This window comes from Gossypium hirsutum, chromosome A11, assembly GCF_007990345.1.
Source record: "Gossypium hirsutum isolate 1008001.06 chromosome A11, Gossypium_hirsutum_v2.1, whole genome shotgun sequence".
NCBI lineage: Eukaryota > Viridiplantae > Streptophyta > Magnoliopsida > Malvales > Malvaceae > Gossypium > Gossypium hirsutum.
The window spans coordinates 105,732,349-105,740,679 of NC_053434.1; the positions used below are offsets into that span (position 1 = coordinate 105,732,349).

Here is an 8,331-nt window from a genome sequence, read left to right on the forward strand (position 1 = left end):
TTCTAAGGTAGCTAAAGTTTAAATTAGCATTGTATTCGGCGATACATATGTCTTGCATAATTTGCAAGATTTGTGTGATTAAACTATTTCAAGATAGAAATACCCTGTTACATCACTTAATATTTTATATGCTTATGAAGATTAATTAACCACTTGGATTGACATTGAAAAATGATCAAGAGATTGATTAATTTAATAAGTATGTATGAGCAGTAGTTAGCAAATTACTGAGTTGCCTTGAATTTATTCGTAGCAATATAAACATAAGTTTAATAATTCTAAGTTAAAGAAATGTAATTAATCCAACATAAGTATGTTATCTTGATTAAATCTTATTTGAAATAATGCATTAGAACTCCTTTGTTTTATTTTAATTATTTACTTAGTTTTTAAATAGTTTTTGACCATCTTTTAAAACCAAGTTATTTTTACCTCGCCAAAGTGTTTTACAATTAATTTCATAAATAATTCTTTTTACAGTCCTTGTGGGTACGATAACTCGACATTTACTTGTCACTTTATTACTTGTTGTAATTGTGTACACTTGCACACTTTCCGTCGTTCCAAGTTTTTGGCGCCGTTACTAGAGACTGTTTTAAAAAAGCCATTATTTGTCAATTTGTTAGTTTTACATTTTGGTTTATTTTCCTGTTTAAATTTTTAGTTACTTAATTTTTCTATGATTATTCCAAGTGTTTATGAGTATTGACCAGATTATTGACTTACTCCCTGTAGACCTTGAGATAGAACGAACCTTTCGACAGCGAAGAAGACAAGCGAACCAGAGAAGGACTGAAGGAATGAATTTCGAGAATATGAATCAAGGAAATGGAGCAAACCTTGGTCAAAATCCTATCCTTATTGTTGATGATAAGGATAGAACCTTAAGACAATATGCTGTGCCAGTGTTTAATGATTTTAATCCGGGTATTAGGAGACCCGAAATTGAGGTACAACAATTCGAGCTGAAGCCAGTCATGTTCCAGATGCTTCAAACAGTGGGCCAATTTAGTGGAATGCCTACCGAAGATCCTCATCTTCATTTAAGACTGTGTATGGAGGTGAGCGACTCTTTCAAATTAGCCGGAGTACCCAAAGATGCATTACGATTGAAACTATTCCCGTACTCACTAAGGGATAGAGCTCGAGCCTGGTTGAACTCATTGCCACCAAACTCAATTTCCACATGGCAAGAGTTAGCCAAAAGATTCCTCATGAAGTATTTCTCGCCAAGCAAGAACGCTAAGTTGAGGAACGAGATCACTGCCTTCCAACAAATGGATGATGAGTCCTTGTATGAGGCATGGAAACGATACAAAGAATTATTACAAAAATGCCCTCATGATAGAATCCTACATTGCATCCAACTTGAGACATTTTATAATGGTCTCAACGCTCACACGGGGATGGTAGTGGACGCCTCCGCTAATGGTGCTCTTCTTTCTAAGTCTTTCAATGAGGCTTACGAAATCATCAAAAGGATTGCCAGTAACAATTATCAACAACCAACCAATCGAGCCGCGTCAGGAAGACGAGTTGCTGGAATACATGAAGTGGACGCTCTCACTTCACTCGCATCTCAGGTATCTTCAATATCCTTAATGCTTAAAAATCTTACCACTAATGGGTTTAACAGTTTTGCAGCCCAACCACCTCACCAATTTGAGAGTATAGCCTGTGTTTATTGTGGGGAAGGACATTTGTTCGAAGAATGTCTATCGAACCCCTAATCCATATATTACATGGGTAACCAGAACCAAAATTGAGGATGGCAAGGAATGCAATCCAACTTCTATAACCCATCGTGGCGAAACCAGCTGAACATTTCTGGAGTAACCAAGGGGCTGGAACTAGTAACAACTATGCCCAACCTAGACCGACCTAACCGCCTAGTTTTTCCCAACAAGTTCAGAAGCCAGTTTAAGCTAAATCATCCAACAGCTTAGAGAATCTATTGAAGGCTTACATGGCGAAGAATGATGCCTTAATTCAAATCTAAGAAGCTATATTGAAGAACTTGGAGAACTAGATGGGTCAGCTTGCAACTGAACTCAGAAACTGACCACAAGGTGCTTTACCTAGTGATACAGAGAATCTAAGAAATCTGAGGAAGGAACACTGTAAAGCGTTAATACTGAAGAGCAGAAAGACAGTAGAACCCAACACCATCGAAGCTGAAAAGGAGCCAGTTGACACTCAAGAATCAGAAGAAGTTCAACCGAGTGTTAAAATTCCAGTTTTACGAGAACCAGAACCTGCAAAATTTGATAAGGTAACCTCAAAACCACCTAATTCTGATCAAACAACTGCGTTAGATATAGGATTGCCACCAAAGACAAATCAACCAGTACCAGTTCTAGCAATAAAACCTTCACCACTCTACCCTCAAAGACTTCAGAAGCAGAAACAGGAAATTCAATTCAAGAAGTTCCTTGATGTACTCAAGCAACTTCATATCAACATCCCATTGGTAGAAGCACTTGAACAAATGTCGAACTATGTCAAGTTTATGAAAGATATCCTGTTATAAAAGCAAAAACTTGGAGAATTTGAGACGATAGCTCTGACGAAGGAATGCAGCGCATATCTTCAAGACAAACTACTTCCAAAGCTGAAGGATCCTAGATGTTTTACCATACCTTGCAACATTGGAGCAACATATTATGGGAAGGCACTATGTGACTTGGGTGCAAGTATAAACTTGATGCCTATGTCAATATGTAGAAAGTTGGGGACAGGTGAAGTTAAACCTACTACGGTTGCACTTCAACTAGAAAATCGATCCTTAGCACATTTAGAAGGAAAGATTGAGGATGTATTGGTACGTGTAGATAAATTCATCTTTCTTACTAACTTTGTGATTCTAGATTTTGAAGCAGACAAAGAAGTACCAATTATCCTAGGAAAACCGTTCTTAGCAACTGGAAGGACCCTTATTGATGTGCAGAATGGTGAGCTTACGATGCGTCTTCAGGATGACCAGGTAACATTTAAGGATTTTAAGTCTATGTGATTTCCCGACACGATTGACGATTGTTCTGCAGTATCCGACTTAGAGGATTTAATAGTAGAAAAGGAACTCAACTCTGTTGATGATCCACTAGAAAGAATTTTGACATCGGACCCTCCAAATGATGAAAAGGAGAATGAGTACTTAGCTTTGCTGGAGGCTAATCAAAGGGGATTTAATTCGCAATCCTGTTTTGAATATTTGGATTTAGAGAAGAGAGAGTATGCCCAACCAAAAGCGTCAATCGAGGAACCACCTAAATTAAAACTCAAGGTCTTACTTTCACATTTAAAATATGTTTATTTAGGTAAAGCTTCTACTCTGCCTGTGATTGTTTCAGCAGAATTGATTATTGAGCAAGAAGAGAAACTTATCTTAGTCTTGAAACAATTCAAGAAGGCTATCAGATGGACCATAGCCGATATTTGTGGTATTAGTCCATCTGTATGCATGCACAAGATTATCCTGGAAGATGGAAAAAAAGGGACGATTGATGGACAATGAAGACTGAACCCCATCATGAAGGACATGGTGAAAAAGGAGATTATCAAGTGGTTAGATGCGGGCATCATTTATCCCATCTCAGATAGTTCGTGGGAAAGTCCGGTCTAGTGCGTGCCAAAGAAGGGAGGTATCATAGTCGTAGAGAACAAGAATAATGAGTTGATACCAACTAGAACAGTTACGGGATGGAGGTTTTGCATTGATTATCGGAAGCTGAACAAGGCGACTAGGAAAGATCACTTTCCTTTGCCGTTCTTGGACCAGATGCTGGATAGACTCGAGAGGTGAGACTATTATTGTTTTCTTGATGGATACTCAGGGTATAATCATATTACAGTAGCACCAGAAGATCAACACAAGACGATGTTCACCTGCCCGTACTGTACATTTGCATTTAGACGTATGCCATTTGGTTTATGTAATGCACCTGCTACATTTCAAAGATGTATGATGTCTATTTTTACTGACATGGTTGAGAAGTACTTGTAAGTTTTTATGGATGACTTTTCAGTATTTGAAGATACTTACGATGATTACTTAGCCAATCTAGCTAAGGTACTAAGGGGATGCGAAGAAACGAACCTCGTACTCAACTGGGAGAAGTGCCATTTCATGGTACGAGAAGGAATTGTTCTAGGGCATCAGACAATGAGACATGGGATCGAGGTAGATAAAGTGAAGGTAGACATTATTGAGAAGCTTCCACCGCCAGCATCTGTAAAGGGTGTTAGGAACTTTTTGGGCTACGCCGGTTTCTATCGAAGATTTATCAAGTACTTCTCCAAAATTGCTAAACCCTTATGAAAATTATTAGAGAAGGACACGACATTCAAGTTCAATGATGAATGCTTAAGAGCTTTCAAGGATTTGAAGAGTTGATTAGTTACGGCACCCATAATCGTCACACCAGACTGGGATTTGCCATTTGAATTGATATGTGATGCAAGTGACTTCACGATAGGAGCTGTCATGGGCCAGCGAAGGAACAAAGTTTTTCATCCCATCTACTATGCAAGCCGAACTCTTACAGGAGCTCAACTGAACTATACGCTAACAGAAAAAGAGTTACTTGCTATTTTATTTGCTTTTGACAAGTTTTGATCTTATCTTGTAGGCACCAAAGTGATTGTCTATATGGACCACTCGGCAATTAAGTACTTGCTTGACAAGAAAGATGCTAAGCCGAGACTGATCTGGTGGGTGCTTTTACTTCAAGAGTTTGATCTAGAAATTCAAGATCGAAAGGGAGTAAAAAACCAAGTAGTAGATGACTTGTCCAGGCTGGAGCTGCAAGAAGGGAATTGTCCTATTATACCAATTCAGGAAACGTTTCCAGATGAATACATACTGAAAGTAAGTCATGTCCATAATACCCCTTGGTTTACTGATATTGCTAACTATTTAGCTTGTGGTTTGATGGCAATTGATAAGACGTATCAACAAAGGAAAAAGTTTCTTCACGATATGAAGTACTATTTCTGGGAAAAGCCATATTTGTTTAAAAAGTATGCAGATCAGATGATTAGGAGATGCGTGGCAGAAGATGAAATACAAAAGATTTTATACCATTGCCACTCAGCTCCGAGTGGGGGACACTTCGGAGGTACTCGTAAGGCGGTCAAAGTATTGCAAGCCAGATTCTTTTAGCCCACACTATTCAAGGATGCATATCTGTACGTAAAGAGCTGTGACCGATGTCAAAGGGTTAAAAATGTCACCAACAGAAATGAGATGCCTTGAACAAACATCATTGAGGTAGAATTGTTCGATGTATGGGGTATTGACTTTCTTGGTCTTTTCCTTCGTCTTTTGGTCACAAGTGTATATTGGTAGTAGTAGACTATGTGTCCAAGTGGGTCAAGGCTGAAGCTTATCCAACAAATGATGCGAAGGTTGTAATGAAGTTCTTGCAGAAATACGTGTTCACAAGGTTTGGAACCCCAAGAGTGATCATTGGTGATGAAGGGTCCCACTTTGTGAACAAGTGGTTAAAATGGTTATTAGACAAGCACAGAGCGGAACACAAGGTTGCAACAGCTTACCATCCGTAGACAAATGGTCAAGCTGAACTGGCAAATAAGGAGATCAAAGGCATACTTGAGAACGTAGTTTGCCCAAACTGACAAGATTGGTCCAAAAGGCTGGATGATGCTTTGCTAGCTTACAGAACAGCATACAATACACCTTTAGGGAAGTCACCTTACAGGTTGGTCTTTGGGAAAGCATGTCATCCACCCTTGGAGTTAAAGCACAAAGCTTACTGGGCTCTTCAATAGCTTAATTTGGACCCTAAGCTCGCGAAAGAGAAATGGATGTTCCAACTTAATGAGTTAGAAGAGTTCCGAATGTTCTCATATGAAAATGCCAAATTACTTAAAGAAAGACTCAAGAAATGGCATGACAAACACATTCGAGTTCTAGAATTTGAAGCAGGTCAGGAAGTATTGTTGTTCAATTCTAGATTAAGGTTCTTTCCAGGTAAGTTAAAATCACGTTGGTTCGGTCCATTTACGATTCATCAAGTCTATCCATATGGAGTTGTTGAACTCTAAGGTAAGGGAGGTAATTTCCGAGTTAATGCTCAGCGCCTAAAACATTATTAGGGAGATAAAATTGAACGGGATAAAATCTCGTTCATTTTATCTGATACTTAATTTCTCGTTTTTATTTTTGAATAAATGATTTAGGGTATATTTGTAACATCCCGAAATAGGGCCTAATCGAAATAGTAGTTTCAGGACCACAAATCCGACATCAAAATATTTATTTTATGATTATTATGAGGCGTAAAATATGAGTATATGATGTGTTAAAGTTTCATGAAGAAATTCTAAGTATAAGGTGTCCAATTGGAAATTACGGACTAAATTGAATAAATTGCAAAACTTGGATTCTAGAAGCAATTTGTATGAAATTGCTTTAGATTATGAATTAGAAGGTCTTGGAGAGAATTTTCCCAAATTCTAAATTTTTGGACAAAAATGGGCTTGCATGGATGAAATTCTAAAGAAAGTGAATAAGGGCATTTTGGTCATTTGTCATTTTAATGAATTAAAATGGGAAAAATCAAGCCAAAACCAGCCATTTTCTTCTCCATGGCTGCCGAAAATTGAAGAGACACTATAGCTAGGGTTTTCAACATTTTCAAGCTTAATAATAAGTGCTCCCAAGCCCCGTTTTTAACGTTCTTTGTATTTTTGAAATCCCAGAAGCTTGATCTCTCCATTTCTACCCAAATTTCATGCTAGGGTTCATGTTTAAAAATTTACCCATGCATGATTTGCTTGTATTTTGATAGGTTATGGAGGAATATGAAAGATTAATGTGTGTTAAGCATCTTTTTCTAGTTGATTTTCATGAGAAACCCTTATAGGGACCGTTTTGGAAAAAGATGTAAATGTGTGGTAGAAATGAGAAATTAATGGATAATGTGGGCTACCATAAGAAGGAAAAGTGTTTGGCTAGGCTTGAGTAAAATAGAAAGTGCATGTGTTTTATTATATGAGCCTAGGGACTAAATCGTAAAAATGTCAAAGGTTAAGGGCAAAATGGTCATTTGGACCGGGGGTGGATATTAAACTCAAAACGCATAATGTAGTGTATTAATGAGTTAATTTTGTTGATATAGACCCCGAGGAACAAATTCTGGAGGTCGAACGAGGTAAACGCAAAGTTTCGAAGTAACCGAAACACAATCCCGAAAAGAATACCAGGTAAGTTCAGATAACTCAAAGTAAACCTCTAATATGTATAATTGTATGATTTATGAATGCATGATGATTATATTTATTGTTTGCATGAATATCGTAGAAATGCATACTTGATGATAACATGCAAAAATGTTTCAGATGAGGTTAAAAAAGGGGAATTCGATGGACAAACCCTCTTTGACATGTGAACTGAGATCCTGCATGTGTTGCAGTAGGATTTAGCCCGGATGGGTAATCTGTGATCTCAACTATGAAAAGGAAACTAGCCCGGACGGGTGTTCCTTGAATGATCAAGCCTCTTGGAGAATATGTGTGCATTATGGATTCAGCCCGGATGGGTAATCCGATTAGGGTCTGAATTTATCCTGGCCTAGTAATTCAGATCCGAGCTCATTAAGGGTGTTTGTCGCTATAAGGGGTTTAGGCTGGACTGGTAATCCCGACATCACCTTACGTGTTCATAATATGGGGAATTTAGCCTGGCCTGGTAATTTCGCCATGAGATGTGAGGTTCACAGGAGTGCATATATGTAAAATGATCATTCGTGAGAATTGACTGATAATGGGTATTCCATCGAGATTTTCCAGAAACTCAACAAGATTAACATGAGATATATATATTTGTGAATGAAATGTTAAATGATGAGGTCATCTAGTTAAATTACATGATACGTGGTTATGTGACTAACTCATTGATTGAGTGCATGTGATAGGAAATCATTTCATAATGGATGATTTCATGAATTAAGTAAGGATGTATGTTAATTACTCGATAAGTTTACTTTCTGGTTGTTCGAGCTTACTAAGCATGTAAATGCTTATCCCTCTCTTTTTCCCTGTTTTACAGAGCTCGAGGACTCGAAAGGATTGGAGGACAATTGGAGAGTCAACACACTATCAACTAAACGAGCTTGGGTAATAAAGACGCTGTTGATTTTGTTCAATGGCATGTATAGTATTTTTGGGTATTTTGTTATATGTTTCATTTGATTTACCAAATGAAGGCATGTAGAAATATGTTTATCTCTTTGTATATAGCCATGAAAGTTGGCTTAATTTAAGTAGGCTATGACCTACGATTTTATGCATCGTTTTATTTACAAAAGA

The 8,331-nt window shown here is 37.7% G+C and overlaps 1 non-coding gene across 1 annotated transcript; it reads right to left on the bottom strand.

Annotated features, from left to right (window-relative positions):
* Positions 1 to 1,244: 1,244 nt before the first annotated feature.
* Positions 1,245 to 1,351, bottom strand: LOC121210369 (small nucleolar RNA R71). Its single transcript, XR_005905482.1, has one exon. It is a non-coding gene; the product is annotated as a small nucleolar RNA R71 (small nucleolar RNA).
* Positions 1,352 to 8,331: the final 6,980 nt, after the last annotated feature.